General features: G+C 38.8%; 1 protein-coding gene and 1 long non-coding RNA gene across 2 annotated transcripts in view; one reads left to right on the forward strand and one right to left on the reverse strand.

Annotated features, from left to right (window-relative positions):
* LOC132379677 (uncharacterized) overlaps window positions 1–15,971 on the reverse strand; it is a 28,161-nt gene extending 12,190 nt beyond the window's left edge. The window contains exon 1 of the long non-coding RNA XR_009507504.1: window positions 15,924–15,971. This is a non-coding gene — a long non-coding RNA (uncharacterized LOC132379677). The remainder of the gene's footprint in view (window positions 1–15,923) is intronic.
* The window catches only part of atrnl1b (attractin-like 1b), a 1,024,737-nt gene that overhangs the window by 630,151 nt on the left and 376,819 nt on the right, over window positions 1–17,767 (forward strand). The window lies entirely within an intron of this gene.

Consider the following 17,767-nt stretch of genomic DNA (forward strand, 5'->3'; position numbering starts at 1 on the left):
GTTTCTCCTACCTGATGGTAGCAGTGAAAAGAGAGCATAACTAGGTGTTGCGGAGCCCTGATGATGGATGCTGCTTTCCTATGAAAACAGCACACAGATGTGCTCAGTAGTTAGGAAGGCTTTACCTGTGACGTACTGGGCCGAATCCACCACTTTTCGTAGGAATTTTTGTTTAGAAGCATTGTTTATTCCATACAGCTGTCCTTTCTTGTTCTTGTACTTGAGCTGTCTCTTAGACACAGCTATACTATGTGCTTCAAGCACTCTCATGATAAGGAGCTTCAGATTCTCATTGGTGCACAAGGTTTCATTTGAGTTTATCAAAGGATGTTTCTTGGCCGGTTTAGTATTTATAGGCTATCGTTTCAATGGAGGCAAAATTTTTAATTCTTCACAATCCATCAATATTTCTTTTAATTTTAAAGCATTTGTTCAATCCACAGTCAGATTATTTTTCCATGTATATGTTCAGAAACAAGTTTCATATCATTGGCATATGCTGTGAAATTTGTTATACTGCAGCAGTACATTGCAGTACATTATAAATATTATTATTGTAAATTACAATAAAAAGTGAGTATGTATTTAATATGTATCATCTATATAGCAATGATATTTACTGTAGATTTAATGTTAAGGGATATTTAATACATGTTTCCTGTGATACTCGTTGCTCATTTTTTTCATTCTTTCTATCCTGATGATTTTTTCAAATCATTGCTTTCTTTCTTGTCCTGACTTTAAATCTAGTTTCATATGAAATGTTGCATGATAATAAAATGTAGCAGAAATATCAAGAGAGCAAGTTCAATAACACATCCTTCTTATTTAGAGTAAAATGAGTTTATACTCTGGTACTTTTTTTCCACTTAATAGAAAAGGAATGCTGTTTGCAAATAACCTTGAAGAGAACTTCCCACAAAGTTATAACAAGTTTCAGTGTGTGATTTTCCCCTTTTCTGATGTGGTACTACTGACTGCATTCAAATTTGATTTACTATTATGTCCTCAGTATGAAAAACATCGCAAGGTTTTTCACAGGAATGATAGTGAAGGAATTTTATCCTAATACAAAGAGAAAATTACCTCAAACTTGGATATTGTTGTTTGTTGTAAGGTGTGCCTTAAAGAAAGAAAATTGAAAATTTTAGGGGATGAAATTCTAAAGTTCAGCAAGGCTCAGATGATGAAGCAATTAAATTTTGAACAAGTCACCAAGCAGGCTAAGCCGTCAATCAGAAGGAGTTCTACAGAAATTACGAAGTACCTTTGTTGAATATATTTAGTCATATTACAGAAAATATTATAAACTTTGGGTAGATATGTAAGATATGTAAGGTAAAAGGTAGAAGATAGGACAAATTTTAAATGAATTATTGATCATGTAAATAACGCGTGTGTGGCACTCTACACCATACAGTTCTGCAATTTATTCAAATTCTGAGTGGCTGATATTGAACTTCTATGGTTAAATGGTTGTTTGTTAAACATTATTCAAAAGTTGAACATTTTCATTATGTATTGCAGTGAGACTAGCTTACAAAATGTTGAAGTTTATGTCAATTGATTACAGTTGGCCCTCCTTATCCGTGAGGGATTGGTTCCGGGTCCCCTCGCGGATACCAAAAAACGCAGATGCTCAAGTCCCTTATTCAACCTGTCTCAATGCTGTGGACCTTAGGGCCCAGCGGAATCCCAGACCTTATTTAACCTGTCTTAGTACGGTGGACATTAGGACCCGGTGGTCGAGCTCTGAATCCACAGTGTTTCTGTTCACGAAAATAATCACGATCACGATTGAAAATAAAGTGGAAATAATAAAGTGATCGGAAAAAGGTGAAACACCATCGGTCATTGGAAAAATGTTAGGCTACGTCGGTAAACGATCAAAACAATTTTAAAGGACGAAGTGAGAAAGGCCCTGCCCCGAAAAAGCTACAATTATTACTATGCAACGCAGTGGTTTAATTATTGGGTTTTGGGTTTTGAGTTTTTGATCCTCCACATCAACCCGGCACGGTGGAGAGGGCACTGGAAAGCGGTCTGTCACTGGCTTCCGAACCCGGCGCTGAAACGTACGTTCTTAAGTGTTTTATATGCATAAAAAGGTAAAATATATATTATATGCTAAGACAAATGTTTGACTAACTGACGCTAAATAATACCGGATGTACCTGTTTCAACTTACTTAGTAAGAGAACTTCCGAATTTTTTTGATCCCGATCCACGATACCCCATGCACTTCCTCCCGTATACTTTAAATCATCTCTAGATTACTTATAATACCTAATACAGACAGATATACTTTATTGATCCTGAGGGAAATTGGGTTTTGTTACAGTCACACCAACCAAGAATAGAGTAGAAATATAGCAACATAAAACCATAAATAATTAAATAATAATAAGTAAATAATGCCAAGTGGAAATTAGTCCAGGACCAGCCTATTGGCTCAGGGTGTCTGACTCTCCGAGGAAGGAGTTGTAAAGTTTGATGGCCACAGGCACAAATGACTTCCTCTGACACTCAGTGTTGCATCTCGGTGGAATGAGTCACTGGCATTATGGAGTGGATGGGAGACATTGTCCAAGATAGCATGCAACTTGGACAGCATCCTCTTTTAAGACACCACTGTGAGAAAGTCCAGTTCCATCCCCAGAACATCACTGGCCTTACGAATAGTACAATGTAAATGCTATGTAAAATAGTTGTTGTACTGCATTGTTTAGGAAATAATGACTAGAAAAAAAAGTCTGTACATGCTCAAACAACAAGTGCTGGAAGGGCACTTCCGAGTTTTCTCGATTCGTGGTTGGTTGAATTCACGGATGTGGAACTCGCGAATAAGGAGGGTTGACTGTAATTGCTTTTTGATTGAGAATGTATCTGAGATATATATACAGCATCTCCAAGAATTTTGCATTTAATTTCACATATGCAGATACTTGAAGCTGTTAGTTTTGCAGAATAATGATGGCAAGTCACAAATTTTAGACCATTATTTGGATGTTTATCAAATTTGCTCTCCTCCACTATTCTGTGTGTTTCTTTTTGGATATTAGAACATTTGCAAGGTTTTGACAAGAACAGGCCATTCAGAACTTGCCAAATTCCTGTTCATATATTGTATTAAAATAGATAACAAGTTCAGATTTCGAAGTTTCTATGGCACTACTCTCAACTACACAACTAAGCAGTTTGTTCCTTGCTATGCAAATAACTGCTCTCTGAATTTAGACTGAAATCTCCCTTTAACTAATATCCCCATGTCCTTAATAATAGATTAATTTTGAAGTACTAGTCAGCATCCACTTTACTAGTACCCTTAATGATCTTGAACACCGCTATCATGTTTTATCTCATTCTATGTCTAGATAGGCTAAAAGGATTTAATTCATTCAATCTTTCTTCATCGCCCATACCCTGCAGACCTGGACTAAGTCTAGTTGCCCTTCTCTGGACTCTCTCCAGTGCCTTCACATCCCTCGCAAGTGCATTATACAACTTAAGGAGAACGTCCCCCGACTTGAACTCCACTGAGCGCATTATGTAGCCCAATATTCTGTTAACTTTTTAATTACTTCAGTGCATTGTATCGATGTTGATAGTGATGACAGTACTGCCCCCATTATACATTTATATTTAATACTTCTACTTTCTATATTTAATACTTTACATTTACTTACATTAAATTTCATCTGCCATGTATCAACCCAATTCTGGAGTTTCTTTAGATCTAATTGTATGTTTCTACTGCCTGAATGTTATCAGCCTGTTCCCCTAATTTTGTGTCATCTGCAAACTTTACTAGTTTATTTGTTATGTGCTGATCCAAATCCTTATTGTAAATTAAAAACAGCAGCGGCCCCAAAGCTGATTCATATGGAGCCCCACTTTCAACATCTTATAGGTGTGAAAATGATCCCCTCACCATAACTCGTTTTCTGTTTTTGAGCCAATTCTGCACCCATTTGCACACCTTATCCTGAATCCCTACCTTCTGTAATTTGGTTATTAACCTCGTGTGGAGTACCTTCTCAAAAGCCTTTTGAAAGTCCAAGTAAATAATATCAACCACTCTATTGTTATCATAAATTTTAGTTGCCTCTTCATAGAACTCCAGAATATTAGTAAAACCTGATTTCCCCTTTCTGACCCCATGCAGGCTTTCTGCTAACAAGCCTGTTCTTATCAGCTGTTTTTCCATCTCATTCTTTGTTAATGTTTCAGTAATCTTATCTATGATGTACGTTAATCTTACTGGTCTATAGTTACTAGGTTTAGTGCAGTCACCCTTCTTATATACTGGGACAACGTTAGCCCAATTGCAGCCCTTAGAGACTTCACCAATCTTCACTGACTTTTGAAAAGTACATGTTAGGGTTTGTATATATATTCACAGACCTCTTACGTACCTTTGGACATATGTTGTCTAGTGGAGATTTATTAACTTCCAGCCTTTTCAGTTAAAGCAAGACTTCACTTTCTAAGATCTCTTTCTAAACAACCTTATTTCTCTCTACACATACTGGCATATTGTTAACATCTTCCCAGGTGACTATTTTAGCAAAATATGAGTTAAGAGTATCCACTGTGTCCTTCTCTGTATAATTTAACATCCCACTATTACACACAACTTCTCCTTGACTTTTCTTTTACTACAAAAGTATTGAAAAAAATCTGTTGGGTCAGTCTTAGCATTATCCCAATATTCTTCTCAGCCTGCCTTTTAGAAATGCAAATTTCCTTCTTGACTATAGCTCTTATGTTTTCACATGCCATACAGTTATCATCTTTACTATATTTTCTGTATTCCTTTCTTTTCTTCAGTGACATTTTATGTATATCTTTATTCATCCATGTAATTGATCTGTTGTTTTTATTGCTTCTCCTGACCTTGGGTATGAACATTTTCTGCACTGTGTGTATTACCCATTGGTCCACAACTGACTCAGTGTCAAGCAGTTCCTTCCAGTTTACCTCCTGAAGTCTTGACTGCATCTGCAGAAACTTTGCCTTTCTGAAATTCAGTTCAATGACTTCAGTTTTCACTGATTTACTCTCCCAAAAATCTTTGAGACTAACCATGTTATGATCACTTTTTCCTAAAAGCTCAACAACTTCTGTACTCAAAAATTCTACCTTGATTGTTCCAGAATATCAAATCTAGATGGGCCTCCCCTCTTGTTGGTACATTTACACACTGGGTCAAAAAACAATCTTTCAATAACTCAGTGAGTTCACTTTCCTGTAATCCATTAGTCACTGGGTTCTTCCACTATATATTTGGAAAATTAAAGTCTCTCATAACAATAACCTCAAAGCTTGCTTTTCTAGTATTCTGATAGAGTTGTTTATTAAAATCACTCCCAGCATTATAACATACACCCAATCTTATTACAGCTTTCAATTCTCAACCAGATAATGTCACTAAGTCTTGATTCATCTCCCATCATAAGCAGCTTCATGTTTAAATTTTCTCTTGTGTATATGGCTACTCCTCCACCCTTACAATCTTGCCTCTCTTTCCTAAGTAAATTAGAACACTTAATACTATATTCATCACCATTTCTTGAGGTTTCAGTTTTTGCTATTATTCATACTTACATACATACATACAATTCTGGCTTGTTTATTTTATTTTAATACCTTGCATTTATACAGGCCATCCTGGATTATTGATGTTTTCCATCCTATTCCAACCCATTTTTATATTTTTGAAGCCCATAATCGGTGTATGTCCTAATATGTTATTCTCCACTGTGATGTTTAAACGACTGAGCCTGGCCTGTTCTAAGTTCCCTGCATCCCACTCCATTACTGAGTTTAAACAGTCCTCAACTAACTGAAGCATATGCCTGCTCAGTACATTGGTGCCTCTCTGGTTCAAAAGCAACCCGTTCCAGAGGTACAGGTTTCGCCTGCCCCAAAAGGAGCCCCAATGTCCCATAAGCCTGTGCCCCCCTATCCTGCACCATGATTTGAGTCATATTTTAAATCTTCTGATCTCCTCCATCTTCCTGAACTGGCGTAGGCAGAACCTCCAATAAGACCACCTTGTCAGTTCTGTCCCTAAGCTTCCCACCTAACTCTTTAAATTTGTCTTGAAGAACCGACAGCCTGCCCTTACCTATGTCATTTGTTCCAATGTGGACAGTGTCTACTGCATCCACCCCAGTTCTGGCCAGGAGCTTATCTACTCATCCAGGAAGTTCTCCTAGTTGTGCACCTGGTAGGTAACACACCATGGAGACTGCTTGATTTTAAACCCCCAGACAATTGAATTCCCTGTGATCATTGCTTCCTTTTTATGGGGTTTAGATTTAGGATCAGAGAGAGTTCTGTGGGGCTCCTCTGTCCAGCCTACCACCTCAGAGGTTTCATGGTCAGGCAGCTCCAGGTGTTCAAAATGGTTGGACATTTCCAACTCTGGACATTGTGCACCTCTTATCCCGTGTTTTCTTTGCCCAGTCACCCACCTTTCTCTTTCTTTCTCACCTGGAGTCTCAATCTGTGGCTCTCTTTGGGTGCACACTATCTCCCTAAAGGGCATCTGGAGCATTTCTCCTCAAATATTTGCATATTTCTGCTTCCTGTCATCTTCCAGTTTAAGATGGTGCTACCAAAGATGTGCAACAGCTTATGAGATCCTTTTTCACTTACTGGTAGTTCAAAAGCAAATGAATTTGATTAAATCATTATTAATGACACTTTTTTGAAGTAAATTGTAGTAAACTGTCACTGCAAACAAGAAAGAGGTGAGTAAGGACAAATTGAGTTTGAGAGATGTGGTTTGCTGATGCACTGCAAAATCGATACACGTATTGGAGCTGTGTTGGTTGGAGTGAACAATTCAGAGGGGAGAAAATGAGGCAGAGGAGTGCTGATGCTCATCCAGATGGCCCAGGTGCAGAGGTGGATCACTGTAAGTGCTGAGCAGATTTAGAGAGGTCAAAAATGGCTTATTTGACAGTGAAATCCAGGTCCGAAGTGAATCGCTGAGTGACGTGTTCTAGACCGAGTGATTCGCCACGGTGAGGCCTGGGTCCTAATACAAGATACAATACGCTGTTTGGACAATCTAAACGCCAGCCCAGATAGACTGAAAGGTATGGTGTCGAGAGTTGGGTGAGGTTGGATCGCTCTGGGTGCCGAGCCGATTTGGAGAGGTCAAGGATGGCTTCTTCGACAGCGAAATCAAGGTCTGAAGCAAACTGCTGAGCAGTGCGTTCTAGGCCTGGAGCAGTTCGCCATGGCAGGGCCCAGGTCCTAGTGGGAGGTTCAGACAATTTAAGCAAAGGCCCAGATAGTCTGGGGGCTCCTTTGTCTGCAGTGCTGAGGCTGTGAGGCTGACCCTGGCTGCTGTGCTTCCTGCGAACTTCGCTCCGCTAATATGATGAACTGAATTCCGAGGCTTTGGGCCTACTTCGAGCTCTCTGGGGATTTGGATCCAAGACCTCGATTTGGTTTGGAATGCTGTTGTTGATTGCTTCTATTGTTTCCATGTTTTGTTTTTTTTTCTCTTTCTCTTTGGGCACTTGGGGGTTGGCCTTTTTTTAATTGGGTTCTTTCATATTTCTTTGAGACTGCCTGTAAGCAAACAAATCTCAGGGTTGTATTACTTATACATACTTTGCTAATAAATTCACTTTGAGTATTTGAATTTGTATTTTCAGTTTGATTGACAACCTTCATGTTAATTTTTCCCTCATTTCATATGTTCCTGATTATTTGGATTCTATTACATTAGCTTTCCCAATTACAAAAGCAAGTCTGCCGCTGATGGACTGCTTGATATTAGGTATTTGTTTACCATGCATAAGAATTAAAATTCTTGCCACCTGTCACATGCAAGACGTGAGCAACTAAAATGGGAGCTTAAAAACTGCAGTCAATATTTCTATTGACTTATTAGTCATTCAGTGCATAAACAGTTACATCGGATTTAATTAACAAAAAGATTCCAAATGTAGATTGGATTCCAAATGGCTATCTACATTATTTCCAAGTGTTTATTTTCCTCCTTTCTTGCTTTCCTTTGCTATCTGTTTGTAACCAGCTCAGTGATCCCCTGCTGAGAAATAGCGGTGAGAAAGCATGTTGTAAAGGTGATAAATAATTGCTGTTGCTGATGGTTGACAAAGACTGAAACAAGTGCAGTGGAATGATATGGATTTTTTTATCCAAAGCTGTAGGGAAATTGTTGGAGCTATGGAAGTAATTTCTGGCAGGATTCTGACTGAAAATTGTTGTATAAATGCATTTTGCACATATGAACAAGGAATCCATTTTGCTGTCCTGATACATCTGTGGCTTGTGTGCGCAGAATACAAGAAAGATTGAGCAGACTGAAGGAAGTTGTGCAGTGCAAACACCAGTGCCAGCTACATGATAAAATGACCAGTTATGTTGTGCTGTAAAACAAAGGCATTAAATCATCACAGTTACAAGTTATTGTCTGATACAATCTATTAATGATACTTGGGATGTAGAGTTAACAAAATGTTCACAGAATTATAATATTTTTGGGATTGATAAAGAACTGAAAGCCTGTAAAAATGTTGTAAATGAGTACGTCTTTTCAGCAGGCATTTTTTTATTGGTTATGTACTATGTTTACCAAAGTGTTCTGTCAGTTTCTGTATTGAGGAATCCAGTAGAGCCCTCTGTGAAATGACTGATGCAAAGAAATGAGCAACTTGTTTACAGCTATAAACAAAAACTGCAGTCCCTTGTTTAGAAATGGAGTAATATTTACAGTACAGATTCTTGTGTACATCTTAAAGATTAGATCCTTTGCCACACTTTGCAATTGTTACAAATAACCAGCAGAAAAGGAGCTGAGAAAGGAGATGATCTAAGTTAATTACAAAATGGCATTTGGAAAGCCTGCTGAAATGTCATTATAGAATGCAGTGGATTAGGACAGATGAAATTCATGAATATTAGTTTATGAAAAAGGGTTTTCAGAGGTTATTACAAGAATAATGTTCTGCTTCAGTCAGGATTTATTCCTTTGATATCTTTTTTTATATCTTATTTGAGCAAATAAATTGGAGATGAAAAGATTCTAGGAAAATAGTGTGCCATAGTGTTGATCAGCACTGATAATAGTCATGATAAATGTTAAATAGATGCTGTCACAGAAAGCCATATATTGATTCCACCTCAGGTCATAAACACTCCCCTTCATGTTTCTGCTGAAGTGATTGATGCCACTCACACCCCATAGCAGCTTGGAACAGTTTTCCTTTGTTCTGGGGCTTCCAGTGCTCTGAAGTCTGTTCCATCCCAGTTATCCAAGCCCCACAGGCAGTAATCAGCTGTGCACAAGTTAGTATAGACAGAAGTTTCTTGTCCCATTGAGCACTGAAAAGCTACAGTGAAATAATGACTGTGCAACTGCATGATTAATCCAGGAGGCTTGACTTAAAATCTGGAAATGGATTCAACTTGCACCAGAATAATTGGTATATTGAAATGAAACTTTAAAAATAAGTAATGATGACCATGACAGTTCATAACTGATTTGTAAAGTCGCATCTTATTTATGAATGTCCTTTAGAGAAGGAGTTCTTATTTCTTACCCAACCTGAGCTAAGTGACATTCTACTCTCACAAGCATCTTCTAATATACCTTGGAAGCCTGTTGTACCAATCCACTACAACAATTTCAAGCTCCTTGCTGAACAGCAGTATGGAAGTGTCTGCATGATAAGGACTGCATAATTCATAAAGGTGGTTCACCTGCAACTCAAAGCTGTTAGGAAGATGTTAAATGATGGCCTTGTCTGCAATGGCCATAATCTGTGAGTGAATTAAAAAGAAACTGAAGTTCTGTGACAAAAGGTATTTGTAAAAGGAAGTTTGTCTGCAGAGGCCAGTGATTATCAATCAACTATAGGTGGGCTAAGTGAGAGGGGAAAATGTTCTTAGAGACCTCCTAGGATCTTCAGTGAAAGTTCAACTACTTTATTTGTAAGAAAGTAATGTGAAGCCTGCAATTACCTGCAGTATTACAACATTAGTGGGAAAAAAATGCTGCACTGATATGGGCTACAGCAATTTAAAAAATCAAAAGCATTTTTGCAGTAAGTTTTTTTTATGTTTTCAATTACTTTATTAATAACATCCAAGCCATATCTTGTCCCCATTTTATAGAAGAAATCTATATTGTTGCCAGTTGATTAAGTATATCAGGCCTCCATAGAGATTACAGACAAGAATAGTAATAGTAAACAATGCATCAAGAAATTAAACAGCTCCATCACAAGGATGCTCCTTCCATGGCCAATAAACTGCTGAGACCATCACGTCTCCTCCTACATATCTCCATCAAAAATTCTTGGGGAAACCCATCGAGGCAATTGTTCCAGTAGCTACCAGTGTAATGATGATTCTGAAGAAAAGAACACCAATCACAGTGGCTGCAATATTGAGTGACCATGCTGTAGATCCATAGAGCTGAGCTACTTCAATGTCACCCACAACTTTCCGAACTCTAGACTTAATGGAAAACGCCATGGCAGTGAAGCCCAAACAGCAGAAATTCATGTAGAAGACGGACCAGGGCAGGTGATCACATATGGGGAGCACATCAGGCACCACCTGAACTGTGCAAGGAGCCATTGGGATCTGATCACTCTGAACTCCATCCTGGACTGGTCAATAAGTATTTTTGTGTGGAGTTGAATTTTATATGCAATATCATTGAAGCTTTTTGTATGTTTTAGGGTAATTCTAATACATTCCATAAATAGGTTACATCATGATATCTCTGTATCAGGGATTCACAGCCTTTTTTTGTGCCATGGACCAACGTCATTAAGCAAATGATCTGTGGACCCCAGGTTGAGAACCCATGCTTTATATATTGAGACTTACATTAAAATCAGATGCACTTGCAGTGTGGCAATGCCTTAGTAACATTTATCTACTCTGATCACAAACGAGAAAATCTGCAGATGCTGGAAATCCAGAGCAACACACACAAAATGCTGGAGGAACTTAGCAGGCCAGGCAGCATCTATGGAAAAAGTATAGTTGACATTCCAACACTGAATAGATTGATAATTAGTTTACAAGAGATAGATTTAGTTTAAGAATTTCTAGGGATCTGCTTGATCAACTTTTGCAGTTTGTGTATACTTCAAGTCTTGCAATTGGTGAATGGTAGTTTGAATAAGATACCAAAGGAGTGTCATAAGCCAATGATTATATCAGAAAAGGAAGGGAGAACATTTTGGGAGATATGTGGTAGTGGGATTGGAATAGAAAAAAGTACAAGATATTTCTGTAACTCTACAAAATCCAGTGTAGGGATTGCACCAAATATTACATTGGCTAAACTGGGAGAAAACTATCCTCAAAGATCCATGAACATCAACTGGCTGTAAAGTGGCATGACCAATCTCTCAAGTCTTTACCCATGAAGATCGAGAGGAGCACATATTTGATTGGGCATCAGTGAAAGTCATAGCCTAAGCAAACACGCAGCATACAAGGGAATTCCGAGAAGCATAGTTTTCCACAAAGAAATCTGTAAACTAACACGTAGACTTTGATCCTATTTATGGGCAGATGGGGGGACAAAATTCCAGTCCACAACGCAGAAAGTTCACCACACATTGAATCAGCAATGAGATTTCCTCCCCACACCATTTGGAAATGACATTAAATCAGTTGATTGAAAAGTATATAAAGGACAAGCATTCAGAGGAAACACCACAATCAACAGTGTACTGATGATGTCTCCTCACGTGGCAACATGTGCAAGTAAGTTGCCAAGATTGGAAATCAACTCCACCCAACTGTAACTCTATAGTATATATTGTTCTGTACTTGATGTATTTATTTAATTGAGAAATAAATAATATTAGACAGATACTGTCCTTCAAAGTTCATTTATTATCAAAGTATGTATGCAGTACACAACTCTGAGATTTATCTTCCTGCAGATAGCCATAAAATAAAGAAACACCATTGAACTCCACTCAAAGAAAACATCAACCACCAAAAAAAGAGCAAATTGTGCAAAAAACGAGCAAGAACTCAGAATATTATACATCAAACTGCAGAGTCCTTGAAATAGTTTAGGAATGTTCAGTTTAATTCACTGCAGTTCAATTTAGTGCTGTGTTGTTCGTTGACTGCAGGCTGCACAGCCAGTCTGCCCTGATCAAAATCACAGAAACACATCATAATATAATCTACAGAGTCCTCTAAAAATAAGTCCAGTCCACAAAATGCACTGTAAAACCTTGCCCAAAACTCAAGACTCTTGCACCTTTCTCCCGCCACAGCAAGTAAGAGGGATAAGGATTCCAGTCAAACACAGTCAGGTGGAGACTTAAAGATTCAGATGGCACTGAATGCCCTCTCACCTTCCCCCCTCATCCTTGTTAATGGCATTCTTGCTTGTTGCTTTAATCAGTGAGTTGGTTGAGAATGGCAGCCGATCATGAGTTCACGCTCTGACATTAGGTGTTCCCAACCTCACTCTCAACCACACTGAATTCCCTCGGAGACAGCAAAAGTGCCAGATTGCTCAGTCGGCCCAAAAGCACATTATTAAAATGTAAAGTACAGGCTCCCATCGCACACTGATTAGTTGTAGAAGTATATTTAAAAGAAGAAGTAGTTTTGTGAATTGTTTGCAGGATTCGTGATGGTGGCTAGCGCCTGCTAGTTTTCAACCTAACAATTGACAGTAGAAGTAGAGAGAAGGTAGGGTCATATAGCACAGAAACAGACTCTAGTCTGATCCCATGTATGAATCCTGTTAACTAGTGTTTGGTCTACCGTCATGTACTGTATGAATTGGGAGTTATGTTCCTGGTTAGTTTTTCTTCTACGATGCTAACATCGCTTAAACCCTTTACCCTAATCCTGCCTGGGTTTTGCATGCTACTGTTGCTGCAGGTGCATATTTAATCTTAGGCTGGGAGTGCTCAGGTGGTATTAATAAATTACCTCTGGGCTGCTCGATGTATCTTGTGGTCTGGGACTTGATGGTAGAGAGCACCAGCAGAGCATGGAGCAAGGGGAAAGAATGAAGAAGTTACCAGACATGTGAAGCCCTTCTGTTAAGCAAGTTACAAATTGTCTTTTTAAAGCACAGTCAGCTGGAGGAACACAGCAGGCATCTGTGGAAGGAAAGAGATTGCCGACATGTCTGGTCACAGACACTGCAGCAGATTCCAGCATCTGTAGTGTCCAGGGTTTCCTTTGTGTTATTAAAGGTTATGTTTTCTCTTTAGTGCTTTTCCCAAATAACCATCTAGAGCACAGCAGAGGCACATCAGCTGCACCATGGGGTAGATGTCATTGTGCAAGTGCCACTGCTAGAATGGTTCCCACTCATTCTAATACCCATTTAAGGTTCTGCTGAGGACTTCCATCTTGCATGCCTTAGACTCTTTCAACTGATGATATCAATTTTCATGTAATTGAATATAAATGTTTGATCTTGCTGCATTGGATGACATTAAATTAGATTGAAGTAAGTATTATTATTGTTTTTCTGTGGCAGAATTAGATACCTACATGCCTTGGCATTGGGGATTTAGTTGTCTGAGGTGCCCACCTCCAGATGTAAAGCATTACAAGGTCTAAGCACTACATCCTACAGCAAATGTCCCGGATTGTCAGATGTAATCCACAACTCAATGGGATAGCTTCAAATGTTTGTAACCCTTGCTTTGTAGGTATATTTTATTATCACACCATAGGTTAGCCAGCGGAGACTGCATGACACTGCACGCTTCACTGGGTGTACAGTCTAAATGCTGTGAATGATTGAAGAGGTGTGTCAGTTGCCTTCTGATTGGGGCTCCAGTGTATTTGTCTGATGACATCTGACATCCTTCTATTTTGCCTCTTCAGATTTGCTTTAAATGAGGCAAGGGATTCCAATTCTGCTCTGGAACAGTGCATACCATTTTGTTATTCTGTATCCTGATAAGTAATATTATGACAGCATTTATTTTTTGAGGTCCTAAGTGTAAGAAAAATAACAAGATCAATGCACCAAAGCAGACAAATGATAAAATATTTTGATCATTACGTTCAGTGAAGTATAGACAGATAAATTGTGATGACTTTCTGTAGGGGTTTTAGGGAAGAACTGATTGCAGTAAATTACGGTAATAGTGTAATTTCAAAGGAGAAGTCAGCGGCAAGTTTTTTTACACAGAAAATGGTGGCTACCTGAGGCAGAAATATTAAGGAGTTTTAAGCGACATTTAGATTGGCACATGGATGTGAGGAAAATGGAAAGATATGGACCTTGTGTAGGCAGAGAGATTAGTTGGCTATTTGATTACTAATTTAACTGGTACTACACAACATTGTGGGCCAAAGGGCCTGGTCCTCTGCTGTACAGCAGAGTTCTATGTAAATGTGTGCTTGTATTCTCTATAGCAGTTCATGCCTAAAATTACACAGCATTAACAAAATTATTGTTCAGTCGCATGCAGTGTGTTTAAAAAGCAACCAAGCAATTGTATGGCAAACTCAGAGTATATTCATTTCAATCTCCACATGACCATGGCACTCAAAGGTTATTTGAAGCTGCCACGAAAAGAAGGATTTTAATGAATGTATGAGAACAAAATTTCAAATTGCATAATAATGACGCATATAAAGTAAGCAAGCATAAAACATGCTGTAGGAAGGCTGACTGTAATGCAGGTGCATATTGTAAGTATAAATAATGAAAATGCCTCGCAGGTCTATAAGCATATTATCAGAATCAGGTTCAATATCACTGGCATATATCATGAAATTTCTTGTTATATGGCAGCAGCACAATGTCATACATTATAATAAAAATGTAAATTAGATTAAGTATTAAATAAGTAGTGCAAAAGAGAAAAAAAGTAGTGAGATGGTGTTCATGGGTTCAATGTCTATTCAGAAAACAGATGGCAGAGGGCAAGAAGCTCTTTCTGAATCATTGAGCGTGTGCCTTCAGGTTCCAGTGCCTCCTCCCTTATGGTAGCAATGAGAAGAAGGCATGTCCTGGGTGATGGGGGTCATTAATGATGAATGCTGCTTTCTTGAGGCATTGCTTCTTGAAGACATCTTGGATGCTGGGGAGGCGAGTGCCCATGATGGAGGGAGGGGACTGAGTTTACAACTTTCTGCAGCTTATTTCGATCTTGTGTTCTGGATGCTGGGGAGGCGAGTGCCCATGATGGAGCTGACTGAGTTACAACTTTCTGCAGCTTATTTCAGCCCTGTGCAGTCTGTGCACTGCCCCTTCCCCCCACCAATACCACAAGGTGATGCAGCCAGTTAGAGTGCTGTCCGTCGTATATCTGTAGAACTTTCTGGGTGTCTGTGGAGATATATCAAATCTCCTCAAATTCCTAAAAAGAAATATAACCACTCTCATAAGTGTCAATGGTCTTGTTTCTTTAAAATGTAACAATTTAACTATTTGAGTCTGCTCCCATATGCTTGGCTGACCTGTATTTGTACACACCTTTGACTTGTAGCTTCATTACATTTTCTATTTGAGCTGATGAATTCATGTGTTGATTTTATCTCTGGCTGAAATGTGTCTGCCAAGATTGTGATGGTTTATAACTATGGATGGAATTGATGGTTCCCAAACAGAGAAGGTCAGAAGTAGTTTAAATTTAGCAAAGGTTACAAGGAATCTCTGGAGGTGATCAGAATGAGCTGTGAGGAATTGTGTTGTATGAAGTTAACAATTGAATTTACAATAAGCAGCAACTAAATGGTGTTGCAAGTTTGTTTTCAGACAAATGTATTATGAAAATTGAATTTCCTTGTTCAACTTCGATTAGATTCTAGATTGAACAAATTGAAGCATTTCAGGAAAGAAAAGTAGAGATAGCCAGCTGTAAATAAACAAGAGAAAATCTGCAGATTCTGGAAGTTGTAGCAACACATACCAAAAATGCTGGAGGAACTCAGCAGGCCAAGCAACATCTATGGAAAAGACTACAGTCAATGTTGTGGGCTAAGACCCACCAGCTGTATTCATTTAAACAGGACTGTATTGGTCTTCCCTCTACAGATGATACATCAACAGTTTCTGTGAATCAGTAACATTTACAGAATTTTTAATTGGAGTTGGTATATTATTGTCACATGTACTGAGGTACAGTGAAAAGATTTTCTGGGATACTGTTCACACAGAGCAAGTACAAGGTAAAACAGTAACAGAATGTAGAGTAAAGTGGAAGTGCAGCACAAATAAACAATAAGGTGTGAGAACATATTGAGATAGATGGTGAGGTTAAAAGTCTATTTTATCATACTAGGGAATATTTCAATAGTTTTATAACAAAGCTGGAAGCTGACTTGATGACACAAAGGTTGGGGGTGTTGTGGATAGTGTGGAGGGCTGTCAGAGGTTACAGCGGGACATCGATAGGATGCAAAACTGGGCTAAGAAGTGGCAGATGGAGTTCAATCCAGATAAGTGTTAAGTGGTTCATTTTGGTAGGTCAAATATGATGGCAGAATATAGTATTAATGGTAAGACTCTTGGCAGTGTGGAGGATCAGAGGGATCTTGGGGTCTGAGTCTATAGGACACTCAAAGTTGCTGAGCAGGTTGACTCTGTGGTTAAGAAGGCATATGGTGCATTGGCCATCAATCGTGGGATTGAGCTTAAGAGCCAAGATGTAATGTTACAGCTATATAGGACCTTCGTCAGACCTCACTTGGAGTACTGTGCTCAGTTCTGGTTGCCTCACTACAGGAAGGATGTGGAAACTATAGAAAGGGTGCAGAGGAGATTTACAAGGATGTTGCCTGGATTGGGGAGCATACCTTATGAGAATAGGTTGAGTGAACACAGCCTTTTCTCCTTGGAGCGGCAGAGGATGAGAGGTGACCTGATAGAGGTGTATAAGATGATGAGAGGCATTGATCGTGTGGATAGTCAGAGGCTTTTTCCCAGGGCTGAAGTGGCTAACATGAGAGGGCACAGTTTTAAGGTGCTTGGAATGGAATTTAAGGTGCTTACAGAGGAGATGTCTGGGGTAATTTTTTACACAGAGAGTGGTGAGTGCATGGAATGGGCTGCCCGCAACAGTGGTGGAGATGGATTTGATAGGGTCTTTCAAGAGACTCCTGGATAGGTACATGGAGCTTAGAAAAGTAGAGGGCTATAGGTAACCCTAGGTAATTTCTAAAGTAAGTACATGTTCGGCACAGCATTGTGGGCCAAAAAGCCTGTATTGTGCTGTAGGTTTTCTGTGTTTCTATAAATGTCTTTGTGCTTGATGGTATGTGCTTTTAGCCCATCGTACCTTACACATGATGGGAGATTTGAGAAAGAATGTCCTGGGTAGGTTGGATCTTTGATTTTGCTGGCTGCTTTACTGAGGTCGCAAGAAATATAGGCAGAGGAGATGCTGGTTTCTATGATGTGCTGAGCTATGTCCAAAAGCCATTTATAAAAATCTGCAGTTTTTAATGGCAACCTATTAAGCATTCTTTAACTATCATATAATAATTCAAACAGCTACTGTAGTTACATTTATATAACCAAGTAAGTATTAGGATTGATAATTAAATGCACAGTTGAAGAGGAGGGAAAGATGAGGGATGACAGAAAAATATTGCAGGATTTGGAGTTTAAAATCCATTAAGAAAGCTAAGCATTCAAGGAAGTGATTGGCATAGCAAACATAAAAGGTCACAGAGAGAATTGATTTAGAGAATGAGGGTTTTTGAAAGCACTTTGAGTTCAGAAGTTAATGTGACTCAGTGATAAGTCGGAAGG

The sequence above is a fragment of the Hypanus sabinus genome, chromosome 22 (genome assembly GCF_030144855.1).
Source record: "Hypanus sabinus isolate sHypSab1 chromosome 22, sHypSab1.hap1, whole genome shotgun sequence".
NCBI lineage: Eukaryota > Metazoa > Chordata > Chondrichthyes > Myliobatiformes > Dasyatidae > Hypanus > Hypanus sabinus.